A 14,754-nucleotide genomic window follows, 5' to 3' on the forward strand; every position below is an offset into this window, starting at 1 on the left:
GCCACTGTCGTGGGGGCGGGAATCTTGTGTGTTCTGCCTGTACGGGTGCTCGGGGTAGTCGGCTCTCGCCTTTCGGTCGAGGACGTCGAAGCAACCAGCCATCGCCTCCGGTACGCCAGATCGTGTTCTGGCAGTTAAGAAGACAGTTTGGTAACGTATGTCCGCAGCACCGGCAGATAGGGATTTTCCTAGGTGATAATCAGAGCTCAGCAGAGCGCGCCTGTTCGTCTTTTTCTAACTTTGTTCTGTCTTGAGTAGCAGCAATTAATGTTGGGTTAGCTGTGTGTCTCTCTTAAGATTTGAGTGGCAAGGAATTGGCTCCACATACCACTTCGTCTTAAACCTCACAATCTAGTTTAGGGACAACTTCACCTTCATTATCCAATTTGAGCCAATTTGATGTATTATAAATGTTTCATGTGTTTTTGTTTATTATTTTGTGTTTAGTCTTAATAAATCATATTGTTATTTTGGACAGAACTTTCATTCTGTTAATCGGTAGAGCAACCCATCATTTCTCACTACGTTAATGAAACCTTCCTTTATTTAACTTATTTATCAAATGAAATTATTGCAGGTGCCAAACTCTTTTCTACTCCACTTGCAGGGTTGATTACAGTCAGTTCGCGTATATTTTTTAATCCATGTGCAACAGCAAAGGTCGGAGTTAGAATAGGGGGGGCTTAGAGCATCATTTACATATGGAGATTCTAGAAGAATTTAGTGTTAAATACACTGCTAGCCCCGGCACCTCGCATAAAATGACGACCCTGCCAGGATCTTTCCTGTGAATCACTGATTAACAAACAGTAATCTTAATAGGAACATTCAATTTTTTTGCTCTACTATTTTTATTATTAGTACCCAAGTTCTTTTTCTTACAGTTCCGCGATTAGTTTTTATTAGCGGCGCATGATTACAGCTTTTGTTTTCAGTGTATATATATTTTTGTTTGTTCATTGCTTTTTTGTGTTTCTTTTATGTTGTGTCCGTACCACATCACACTTTGTCCGGTTTGTGTGTGGTTTCTGTACCACAACAAATCATGCATGTAATTATAGCGTTGGAACGACGTTTTTGAAATTTTATGTTTATGTGTAAAAATATTGGGAGTAGATTATTTTTATTGTGCATTATTAGATAAATTTGTTTTTCATGAATGATCACGAGAAGGAAGGCACGACTATTATCGAGCATAGCTAAAACGAAAGAGGATAGCATATGGATAAGGGGCAGTTTACTGACGGGGATAGGTTCGGAGATGAGATGGGCACATTTTTAGCAGGTCAGGACGAAAGACTCATTGATGAGGAGGGTCATTTGGACGCGATCATAGAGCAGCGTCGCGGCCGTGGTTATCATAGTGAGGTAGAGGATGAAACAGAGACAGGCACACAGGTCGAGACGGTAGCAGAAGTTTATAATCAAACGAACGAGAGCAGACAGGGGCCAGCTCGGCCACGTCAAAGCTCTAGCGCCCAGGTGTCCAGAGTTACATCGCTCATGTTTGAAGAGGATCAAAAAGATGACTTAAACCCAATACTGAGCTTCCTACGATCAATGAAAGAAGAAGCTGACAAACAGCGTAAGAAGGAGAAGGAAGAAGCTGAAAAACAACGTAAGAAGGAGAAAGAAGAAGCTGACGAACAGCGTAAGAAGGACACTGAGGCAATAATTTCGCATATAGGGGAAATTCGTGGGGAATTATTAACAATAAAGAAAGAACGTGGAGAAGCAAAACAAATGTCAATGGTAGCACAAAAAGTAGCAGGCCTAGCCAAAACTGCAGCAACAGGGGCAATGAAAATCGCAAGAGTAACTTCTCAACTCGCAGGGCGCTTGCGACGTGCGACACAAGTCCACTCAAAATCCCTAGCGGCCTTAAAGACTCAAGGTAATATTGCGGTTACGAACATCACGAAACGAATGAAAGAAGTAGAGAGTCGGATACCAAAACTAGAGCGAAACGGGCACACGAGCACTGCGCGTTCGGATACCAATGATGGAGTACACAGGATTGTGTCTCCGAGGAAAAGCCCGCCGTGTTCTAGCCCAGTGACAGCGTGCGGAACGAACAATGCACACGCAGAAACAGCGAGTAATAGCTCCAATAATTGCAGCCCACTTAGAAGAGTGAATGCTGAATGCCACTTCCACTGTGATACAGACGTAGCACATCACAGTTATCAGCAAGATAGATCAGGACACTCAGCAGACGTGCAAGTATCGGAAACGAGTGACAACACCAGTGCGAGGATTGGACAGAATTTTGATCACAATCACTTCCTGTCGATACTAAAATTCCAGAAATTCAAAGATAATGGAGGGTCGATGCATCCGAAGAGCTGGGTGATGCAATTTACAAATTCATTACCGTCGTCATGGCCAACCCAGGCCAAATTAGAATTCATGTGTGGACACATCGAAGGACAAGCTGCGGAAAAGATGCGGGGCGTGGCAGCGACGTGTCGGACTTAACAGGAATTTGTTGGTGCATTCCTGCGGACCTACTGGTCAAAGGAAACGCAAGACAGGATTAAAGAGGAAATAATAATTTTGTCCTGAACTAGAAGTGTCCGGGCATAGAAGCGCAACCAAATTTTTTGATGATTTACTCAAGAAGAATCAGTTTTTAGATAGTCCATATAGCAACGGAGAAATCATCAAATTTTGCTTTTCCAAATTGCCAGTTAGGTATCAACAGACACTTGTCGGGAAGTGTGGATCTGACATAGGTGCATTCAAGAGTCTACTGCGCGAACTCGAAGTAGTCTTCAATAAACAAGACGCAAAGGACAGGAAGAAGGCGCAAAATAACAAATACCACGGGCCAGCAAGGGAAGACGACAACAGATCGCATAATCGCACTGGTCAGTTAGGAAATCAGGGTTACGGAAATCAAGGTTACGCTATTCAAGGTTATGGAAACCAGAGACACGGAAACCAGAACGTCAGGGAACAGGGTCAATCTAGACAATCAATCTGGGACAGGAGGAATGACGAACGGCAAAGCGACCGTAATTGGAGAGAGCGAAATCAAGGACAACAGGAGAACCAGGAGATTGAAATTAGACCTCCAAATCCTAATGCACGTCAGAAGAGGGGGAGTCTTAGAAGGGATTGGCGCTAGTCCATAGGACTCCACCACTTCTCTCACACAAAGACGTTCGTGGAATAATAGTAGTTTAAGTCGTGTACATAGTAGAATAGGCAAACATATGAACCTTTCTTCGGGGAACAATAATCGTTGCATTAATAGATTAAGATTGTTAAACTATTAACACGCTGCGTTATCTCACATAAGAATTTACTGCTGCTTTCCTTTTTTTTGTTTATGTTCGCGACTTACAATGATGATGGAGTAGGAGGCACTACCTTTCCATGAGCAATGTTTTTGTCCTTTCCTATCTTGTGTCCATGTTAAGGGATAAAGATGAGTGACGAGATGTCGCACAAACAGGCGCATACAAGAACGTGCTCTTAGAAGCGTTCTGAGAAGTTGTGATACGCTCCATAGCGGCCACAACCAGTTCGTGAGACGTTCATACCAATGCTTGCAGGCACGCGTCAGTGCACTGCAAGATTGTGGTATATTGCGTGATTTCGAGGATGAATATAGGCAGTATAGTTTTTTGCAGAGCTGCGCCAGCATCGTTGTCTTGCAAGTCGGGGTGAACCTGTGAGTGTTTGACTCCAATGGTGCCCTAGACGAGAGAAATGCGGGCTTAAAGCCTACCATGCCAATGTGCTGGTTGGGGATTTAGCGTGCTGCTTGTGACTGTCACATATGAATAACCAGGGACTTATACTTGCATATTCGTGACATACTGTGTAGTTGGCGTGTGTTGGGCGACTGAATCCTCAACAGGAACCGGTCCTGGCTTGGTCATATTACATTGCTTCTGGAAAGGTGTGCTTTGATCGCGAAAACCGCATCACATAGAGAAGGAAGTTGCAACTATAAATTTATTGTCGTGTATAGCCATGGCTAACCCAGTCTCTGGAGTTTCAGTGAGGCGTACTGAAAACTCGGAGGTCATGTCGTACGGCGCGCACATCACTGTCGGCAATAGCCGCGAGCAGCGAGACATCTCAACGTAACAGGAATTATGTAAGAGTGTTGTATAAGGTAAACAAAAAAAAAAGGTACGATATACTGGGATAAGTTAAACTGTAGGATTTAACAATAACTAGATTAATATTGTGGGGGTTTTCTACCACAAGTGTTTCGCGCGCGCCTGTTGGGATGTTATTTTTCAGGTCATCAAATCACAGACCCAAGATGGAGGGACGACCGGCGAGCGAACGTAGAATAGTTGCTTGTTCTTTATTAGCTCAGTAAAACTTCGACCTGCATAATAACATAATTTATTCAACAGATGTAGAATGTAGATCGTTGGCAAATGGTAGTTAATTCTTGAGCAGGTCTACTGTCGATCTATATAATTAATATTAATATTAGTGCGGGCCCGCACATTTAGCTGCTCATCCAGTGTAGCATCACACACCATGTACAGTAGTGAGACCGGTCTCTACACAAATATCAAGATAAATTATTTCCATGTCTAAATTTGATACACCAAGATTTTGTTATAATGATAGCCATAGATTAATAACTATAAAAGTAAAATAAGAGTGTCTGAAATGACAGACCATCAATGTGTCATTATGTAAATTTATTATAACATAGCAGGTCATGGGAAAAAGTTAGGCATAAGATTTTTGTCAGAACTGTGCAGATGACGGGTATCGTGGCAATGCAGAGGCCAGCCAGCGCAAAAACAAGAGGTCTTCGGCTACCTGCAAGAAGGCGAGCGTCCGGTCCTGCAAGCTGACAGTCACCGGGCCGTATACCTCAGGGATTAGGCGGTATCCTCGCCGGGCCACAAGCGAAAGGGAGGCTGGCTGTTGACACTGACACATGACCCACACGCGACAGCCTGCTAGCTCTCCGGATGCGGCAGTCGTTTGGAGGGATTCCCTGCGGCAGACCACGTTGTCATGAGTACACAAAGATTATCACATATCGTATCAGAACATGCGCCTCCTGTGCCTCAGGACAGAAAGGGACGCTATATACTCACCTGTTTGGGTTTTTACAACTCACTAGCATTGGCCGATCTGCATACACAAAGCAGTATCGTGCCACACTAACAAATGTATGGTCTCATTTCTAACTTCTCCTCTCTATTAGAGAGCAGTTTTAGCAATCGTCGCTCCTAGTTCAATCCTGTATGGATGACCTCACACGCTTGTGGAGTCACTCCACGTGCCATCATCCCTCGTTGAACTGCAATATTGGGAAACGTAAAGTACTGTCCAGCGAGAGAAGAGACCTAGACTAGTGATGTATCCCAACAAGTAGACCTCAGAGACAATTAATCGACGTGAGGAGAGCCTATCACTGTGTCTTCCTACTGTACTGCCGTGATCATATGCGTGGGTCTAGGTGCAATCTCAACAGAGTACTGCAGATGCTCCAGCACACCCTATTGCCGTTGCAACAACGTAGCAACAACACCCGACGTTTAGCCCTATGTAATGTCAGTATGGTGGAATTTGTGAAGTGCTTCGAATATTTCTAACAATGTGATTTAGTGCCTCATTCTCAGCACAGTCGTGAACTTTGTCCAATGTGCACACACAACTTGATGCCCCATGAACCTTGTTTTTTTTCTTAAATTTCTTTCTCTAGTGTCGCTTTTGTAATGTATGTTATACCTTGTATGTGTTTGTGTTTTACACTGTAATTCTTATTACAAATTACTGTATTGTTCTCCACACCATGTTTTTTTTGTATTTTGTATTTATTGTTGTGTGTATGCAAACAGTGTGCCTGAAGTCCCCATAAACTGAAGCGGATACCACCTCTGTCATTGTGAATGGACCATCAATTCAGGGAACATTTTGTAAAGGTTAATCTTGCTGCAGGGAGACAGAATGAATCAGAGGTTGTAATTAGATTCTGAAAGCTCACAAAGAGATTGTTAACTTAAATAGTATCATGTGTGGGTGAGTTCAGGTTAGTTTAATGATTAAAATTGTTGTAACATCTTGGGCATTTAATTACGGAGCACTCCAACTCTGATTGTAAAGAATAAATTGCTCCATATTTGGCTCACATGCCCGGGCCATATTTAGAGAGTGAATGTCTGTGTGAATCGGTGTTTGGAAGGGGCTCCCTGGGTATGGATGTGTGATGTGAGTGTTAGTGTTCCACATTAAGAAGGTGAAGTTGGCTACATCATAAATAATCCTCCCTCTATGAGCTGCATTTTTCAGTTGCAGTGATTTTCTTTATAGAGTGCGGTATGTGCAGCCAGTTTGCGAGATTGTTCTTGGGCGATTGACTCACTACCTTGCTCCTAAGTGTGCCAACCGCTCACCAATTACAATCTAAAATGGCGTAGGGGCTATGAGATGTGGCATGAGCCCCCTCTCATTTTCTATCTTACGATTTTCCCCTCTAATTGCATGCAGTGAAAAGTCGCTATTCCTTCACACGCGGACTTCCCACGCAGCGTCTCTCATCACCCGGGTGGTCCGGTGACAGGCGGGCTCTGCTGATCTGGAAAGGGTTAAGCCGACGGGTGTGAGGAAGTCGAGTGAATGCTTTGCAGACGCCGACATTGTCAAAAGACACGCCCGGAGGGGTCTGAAGTAGCGGCTGGGCTAGAGGTTCCGTTACTTCACAGAAACTTAGCGAAAACACTTTCTGGCAGGCTACCAGCGAGGCGTGGGAATGACTTGTGTACCCGCGCTTTCTGCAAAATTGTAACTGTGATTGGCTTGCTCAGGGCATAGCTCCGTGACGTAGCAAAATCAGCGCAGAAATTGGCGCCAAGAATCTCCATTGGTGGAATGGTAGTGCTCTGGCAATAGAGTGGAATTTTCCGCCGGTTTTCGAGTTGCTGATTGGAACGTTTAACCATGGCCACTGTCGTGGGGGCGGGAATCTTGTGTGTTCGGCCTGTACGGGTGCTCGGGGTAGTCGGCTCTCGCCTTTCGGTCGAGGACGTCGAAGCAACCAGCCATCGCCTCCGGTACGCCAGATCGTGTTCTGGCAGTTAAGAAGACAGTTTGGTAACGTATGTCCGCAGCACCGGCAGATAGGGATTTTCCTAGGTGATAATCAGAGGTCAGCAGAGCGTGCCTGTTCGTCTTTTTCTAACTTTGTTCTGTCTTGAGTAGCAGCAATTAATGTTGGGTTAGCTGTGTGTCTCTCTTAAGATTTGAGTGGCAAGGAATTGGCTCCACATACCACTTCGTCTTAAACCTCACAATCTAGTTTAGAGACAACTTCACCTTCATTATCCAATTTGAGCCAATTTGATGTATTATAAATGTTTCATGTGTTTTTGTTTATTATTTTGTGTTTAGTCTTAATAAATCATATTGTTATTTTGGACAGAACTTTCATTCTGTTAATCGGTAGAGCAACCCATCATTTCTCACTACGTTAATGAAACCTTCCTTTATTTAACTTATTTATCAAATGAAATTATTGCAGGTGCCAAACTCTTTTCTACTCCACTTGCAGGGTTGATTACAGTCAGTTCGCGTATATTTTTTAATCCATGTGCAACAGCAAAGGTCGGAGTTAGAATAGGGGGGGCTTAGAGCATCATTTACATATGGAGATTCTAGAAGAATTTAGTGTTAAATACACTGCTTGCCCCGGCACCTCGCAAACTGTCGCTGAGAACCGCAGATCTTTCCAAGACGCATGTGCATAGCAAACACTGAGCCGTTAATTGAAGAACAGCTGAGCATCATAGAAACCTCCCATGCCGAGTCTGTGGGTGAAATTAGCGCTACCACTATGAGACAAATCACCAGATCTCACTAACGAACAACAGAAGATCCTACTTGCCATGCTTCAAGAGTTCTCTGAATGCTTCAATCCACAGGTGAAGAGCAAATTAGACAAATAAACCGTGAAGCACCGGATTAGCACTGGACACCATTAACCAATAAGCCAGAGATCACACCGAGTGTCAGCAATTTAAGATAACTAAAAAGGACGTTTACCCTTTCTGTGAATTGACGATACACTAGATTGTCTGAAGGGGGCTAAGTTTTTTTCAATCATGGACATGTACTCGGGATACTGGCAAATCGATGAAGATGAGCCTGACCATGAGAAAACTGCATTCATCACCCCTGAGGGCCTATATGAGTTTAAGATAATGCCGTTTGGTTTGTGTAATGCACCACCGACTTTTGAACGGATGATGGATACTCTTCTAAGTCACCTGAAGTGGACGATATGTCTATGTCATTTAGATGACATTACAGCGTTCTCAGAGACATTTGATGAACATATAAAAAGACTGAGGACCGTTCTTAAGTGTCTCCAACAAGACGGACTGAAACTTAATCCAAGAAAGTGTCCCTTTGGAGCGTAAGAAATCAAAATACTTGGGCACGTTGTTTTAAGCGAAGGTGTGTGGCCAGACCCAGGAAAGGTGAGATCTATAACGGAATTTCCTATTCCTAAAAGTATTAGAGATGTGATAAGCTTCCTCAGATTATTTTATCATTACCGTCGTTTTATCAAAGACTTTTGCATCAAAGCTAGGTCACTCCCAGAGTTGTTAAAAGCTGATGTTAAATTTATTTGGGTGGTGCTCAACAAGATTCTTTCGATGTGCTGCAAAAAGCTCTGACGACTGACCCTGTACTTGGTCTGTATGATGAGAAACGACCTACAGAACTACACACAGATGCCAGCGGGTATGCGATTGGTGCTTTTCAGATGGAAAAGGGAAGGTTATAGCCCATGCTTCCAGGACACTTACAAAAGCCGAGAGAAACTACTCAACTACAGAAAAAAAAGTCTTGCTGTGATCTTCGACAATATCTCTATGGAAGGCCATTCACAGTTGTTAAGGACCATCATTCACTTTGTTGGTTGACAGGTCTTAAGGATCCAACAGGACAGTTCACCAGTGGGTACTACGTCTTTAAGAGTACGACATACCATAGTGTACAAAAGTGGAAGAAAACACCAAGAAGCCGACTGTCTCTCAAGAAACCCTGTGCAAGACCATCAAGACATTGATGAAGATAGCGACTGTCTCGCTGCACTCCAGGATCTCTCTGCTGAGCAGAAGAAGGACGCTCTCTGCTGAGCAGAAGAAGGACGCCAAGATATCTCAATTTATGCTTACCTTAAATTGGTCAGAGGGTGTGAAAGGGCAATTTAAGGTAGTTAGTGGATTACTTTGCAAGAAAAACTTTGATCCGTTTGGAAAGAGATGGCTACCAGTGATTCCTAAACACATGTGCTTAGATGTTCTACAGAAATTCCATGACACACTGAGGCCGGACATTTAGGATTTATTAAGACATACGATAGAATCTGCAAGAGATGCTATCAATGTTCGCCAATGTTGAGCAGAGCAACTGGGATGAGGTGCTACCTTTCGCGACGTTTGCCTACAACACCGCCAAACAAGACACCACAGGATTTACGCCATTTTTCCTGGTGCATGGGCGTGAGGCGACTATGACGATGGACACTGTGTTTCCATTATATCCTGATGACGTGGACGACGACTACATCGCCCAGGTGTTAACCAGAGCTGAGGAAGCGCGGCAGTTGCTGGAATCCGCATGCTGCAGGCTAAAGAAAACGATCGCTGAAGGTATTACATGAGCCACCGTCCTGTTGTCTACCAGCCTGGTGACCTCGTCTGGACCTTCGCTCCTGTTCGGATGGTTGGTCTCTCTGAGAAGCTACTCAGGCGCTACTTTGGACCTTATAAGGTTGTAAGACAGTTGTCTGATGTTACTTATGAAGTTGAAGATTTCGACCCTAACACAATAAAATGAAAGATCAGAGATACGGTCCACATCTTTTGAATGAGGCCGTATAAGGATCCTGCCACCTAGGGTGAATTCGAAACTCCAGCGACAGGCAACAAGCGTAAAGGTGACGAAGAGTGTAGCAGCAAAAGAAGTTCTAAGAAGATCACCGCCAGGACGAGAATTAGTCATCAGGAGTCGGAGTATGCAGGGGCGGGGGGGGGGGGGGGGGTGACTTGTTCCTGGACTAGGAGGACGTAACACTGAGACGCTGTTCCCTTAAGGAGGGAGCAATGTTGCAGAAGAAGCTGAGTAGCACCGTGGTGTAGTGGTTATGATACTAAACTGTTCCGTGGAGGGCCGTGAGTTCAAAACTCACTTGGACTGTACAATGTATTACATACCTTACATGAAGCTATTGGGTATTTATGTTGGTAGCTAGTCTGCTTCACAATCTACAGTTTTCATAGCAAGCGTGGACATAAGAAGAACTGCAACGCCATAAGATGATTATGTCCGGTATTTCTTCTTTAGTCACCAACCAGTCCCTGTATGTTGCAGATCCAATTACTGCAGAAACGGCTCCGTTCTATGCTTTACAAGTTTCAACTCCCAATGTATCCGGCTTAGCCAACGAATCGAATTCATCTCAGCAACAAGTAAATTGTCCATATGTTTCAGACTCTTTCTAATGCTTCAGTCTACGAGCTCTCCAACTGAAGCAAAGTATGCAATTCATAACATAAACTGAATAACTTTACAAGCATGTATATCTGTTCCTTTTTGTTTTTAATATAAAGTTGTCTCGTATTTAGAATTCATCGTTATGATTATAGCTTTTGCGAGATAAATAAAATACACATATTTTATTCTTGACCAGTTCTTTGCAAATATTAAGAAAAAAATAGTTCAAATGGCTCTGAGCACTATGGGACTTAACATCTATGGTCATCAGTCCCCTAGAACTTAGAACTACTTAAACCTAACTAACCTAAGGACATCACACACATCCATGCCCGAGGCAGGATTCGAACCTGTGACCGTAGGAGTCGCGCGGCTCCGGACTGAGCGCCTAGAACCGCTGGACCACCGCGGCCGGCACAAATATTAAGAATCTAGCACGTGTTTTGTTCCTCAAAGTAAGCCATAGAAGTAATGTTACGTGCTCATCAGCTTTCATTTAGCCAGCATGTTAATGCTGCAGCTTCACTGGCGCATATTGCAACCACACCAGGTTGGCTCTGATAAATGAACCCACAGCCAACTGCACAAGTGCGTGTAACCTGCGTTTACACCTTTATCACTTGAGTGGCGTCCTGTGCATGTTTCTCTCCAGGTGTGAGTGGAATCATTCATATGCACATGTCGAGAAAGATGCATGCATCTACACGCGTGGCTTCACTTGTGTGTGGGGCAAGCACAGATGACTAGGTGCAATGCCCACAGGTGTAAAGGCACCCAACAAGCTCCATGGCTCTGCATCGATCCATACTTCGCCTTGGATTTACCACTCTGATCTCTGATACCCGAGTGTGGCTCTTCAGAACCCCCCTCCCCTCCTTGCCTCCTCCCTGTAGGATTTCCGGCTAAAATCAACTGTGCTGTGCCAGTTCATCTGTTTTCCCACTCAGGGTGCAGCTCGACTCGGTTCTGACCAATTTGTCAAATTCCATCGCTTGTCTGTGATGGCCTAGAGCAGGACCTGCCATAGCATGCCAAACTTCATGCATGCCAGAACTGCGTGTGGGCCAAGGCTCTCTGCCTGACTTGGCTTTGCTCGGTCCTTCTCGGAGTACCCGCTACAGTGTGTCATTTCATTTAGTATTGCAGTGAGACATTTTTCAGTCGGCACAGCACTCTACATTTCGGCAGCGCTGTTTACCTTTCGATACTTGATTGTGGTATGAAGGACCTTCACGGGTGCCATGGCTGTCTGCACAAAAAGAGGCAGGGTAGCGATCTTTCGTCAGAAGCCTTTAAAAAGGAAGGGGAATAATGGAAGAGAGGAAGGAGAATTCTCAATATACAGGGTTATTCTAAATGATGGACCCATTTTCAAAACTTCGTATTTATTCAAGTAGAAATCCAAAATGTACATGCTTTATACCAATGAAAAGAGGAAGTTCCAAAATTCTTTTTCATAATGTTTGATATCAATTTAATAAATTTAATAATTTCTAATTAATTAGTTTTAATAATTATTTCATAATTAGAAATGTGATAAATGTTCAATGTGGCCTGGCTGCATGGCAACCATCGACATGGTAGCCAAATTCGTCCCACACACGCGAAAGCGTATCTGCTGTTATTGAATGCATGGCAGCACTGATCCGGTTCCACAGATCGTTCAGAGTGGTTGGTAGAGGCGGGACATAAACAGCTTCCTTCACATAACCATACAAGAAATAGTCGCAGGGTGTGTGATCAGGATATCTCAGTGGCCAGAACTGCAGAGCCAAGTCCTCAAATCCGCTGCGACCGATCCAGTGCTGAGGAAGGGAGTCATTCAAAATGCCTCGTACATCACGGAGCAAATCGGGCAGAGTCCCATCCTGTTGGAAAATGAACTCTTGGGAATCTTCCATAACTTGAGGGAACAGCCATTGTTCCGACATGTCCAGGTACGTAATTCCCGTTACAGTTATTTCTGCAAAGAACAGTGATCCATAAACCTTTGTGCAGGATACGGCACAGAACATGTTGATCTTCGGTGAGTCTTGTAGATGTACATAGGATTTGGGAAAGGGAGAGGCAGTTGTTACATGTGCCTCGTGACGACAGGGTGCAGGAGATCGAGCGGTCAGGATTAGAGTGTGGGCATTCAGGGCTGCGTTAAATAACAAAACAGGAAATTAGTTACAATAAAGAGGATGTATTTCAATGCACAGTGTACAAGGGGCGCCCCTGGGGTCGGAAGTTACCAGGTTTAGGCCAGTCTAGGAGGTCGCACAATTAATTGAAATGGACAATGGCAGGGGAAGCGGTTCATGTTAACTTACGTTGGTGGTCGGGCGTGAAAAGCAGAGCCAGAGGCTCTGCCTTCCGAAAAGACGTCTGTTCTGCTGGAGGTCTGGATTACAAGATAGAGAAGCAAGTGTGGTCTGCATCGCAGGACGGTCCGGCGTCCACACACGTGATCGGTATCCCGCACACGCTATTGGATAAAATCAATGGCGTGAATTCGCTAGCAGTTTCAGCAGAGGTCTCAGGGCGTCTCCTGTCAGCAGCTTTAACTGGACAGTACTGCCTCGGTTTTGAAAGACAAGCGACTTGTGTCACTTAGACATGGCGTGCATTACTCTGGGAGAAAACTTGTAAAGATTCCACTGGGCCTTTGAAATGAATTTCTTAAACCAATTCCCTAAAATATTCCTTGACTGGCTGCCATCCTGTACAGTCTCTTTCGTTTCGCAATGATGAATGTGGATTTTCCAAACCCCATACGCGAAAATTGTGTCTATTAACTTTTCCGTGAAGGTGGAACGTCCCTTCATTACTAAAAATTACACGCTGTAGAAATGCATCATCCTCCGTCTCTGCTAGCACGTAACTACAAAATGCGAGATGCTTCTCTTTGTCATTGGGGTTGAGAACCTGCGTAAGTCGTAATCGGTAGGACTTGTACAGCAAACGCCATCTCAGAACTTTCCATACAGTTGGCTGGGGTATTCAAAGTTCTCGACTGACTATTGGTAGATTTCCTGGGACTGCACACAAAACTTTCTTGAATCGGTCAGACATCATCCTCTGACACACGCTGTCAGCCTGTGATTTTTCCTTCGCACACACTCCGCTTAAACCAACGGCCAATGCTTTTGCGAGTTGGTGGTTGAATACCGAATTTGGTACGAAATGCCCACTGCACTACAATTTGCCACTCACTTTTCGCGAACTCAGGAACTCAGAAAACCTTGTGCTCCACAGTCACCATCTCACTCACAGCTGACAGTGAAACGGGATGACGGCCGTATTGCCGAGTGAACTCTACCGACCGCTTCTGAAACCACCACGCGCCCGCCACTACGCGTGGCGGATTTAAAAATTTTGCGTCCCTTGGCACGCCATATTATATGCACCCCAAAAACGTTTCATTAATAACTATTACCCGGTCACTTCACAATCGCTGTTTTGGGTGGGAGTGCTGTGAGCTGTTTCCGTACTCTGTTATTCGTTGTTCCGAAGGACGCGTCAGCGGTCTAGTCGCGCTCAATCAAAGTGTAATATGGTTCCCGAACTGTACTTGGTGTACGGCAGCGGGTAAAACAAATTTAAAACTACATGGTGTTAACAGATTCTTCTGTCGAAAGACAACAGAAACGAATACAAGGAAAAATAACTTTCCTTTTATGGCCTAAAAATTCAGCAGAGCGTGTAGGAGACAACGGATTTTTGTTATTCATTTTTAGTATGTTCTTTTACACGAAATTGTTGAAAACGAAAATAAAAAAGTTGTGTTACGATTTAAAAATTGAAGCCAACATGTCATACATTAGAAAATTAATACGTACTTTTACAGAGATGCGTTCAAAATTAAAATGTCGATTTTTGATCTAATAACTTGAGTGTAGAAGATGAAAAATGCGCGTTTGGTATTAATACGTGAATCTATAGAAAAGCGTACGAAATGAAAATGAAATAGAGATTTCGGTGCACGAATTAATAACTAAATACAGACGAACAAACACAGAACTGGATTTGCTATTACATAATTTTACAAATGGTTCAAATGGCTCTGAGCACTATGCGACTTAACTTCTGAGGTCATCAGTCGCCTAGAACTTAGAACTAATTAAACCTAACTAATCTAAGGATATCACACACATCCATGCCCGAGGCAGGATTCGAACCTGCGACCGTAGCGGTCGCTCGGCTCCAGACTGCAGCGCCTAGAACCGCATGGCCACTCCGGCCGGCCATAATTTTACAGATTTGTTTTATAATCTA

This window comes from Schistocerca cancellata, chromosome 4, assembly GCF_023864275.1.
Source record: "Schistocerca cancellata isolate TAMUIC-IGC-003103 chromosome 4, iqSchCanc2.1, whole genome shotgun sequence".
Lineage (NCBI taxonomy): Eukaryota > Metazoa > Arthropoda > Insecta > Orthoptera > Acrididae > Schistocerca > Schistocerca cancellata.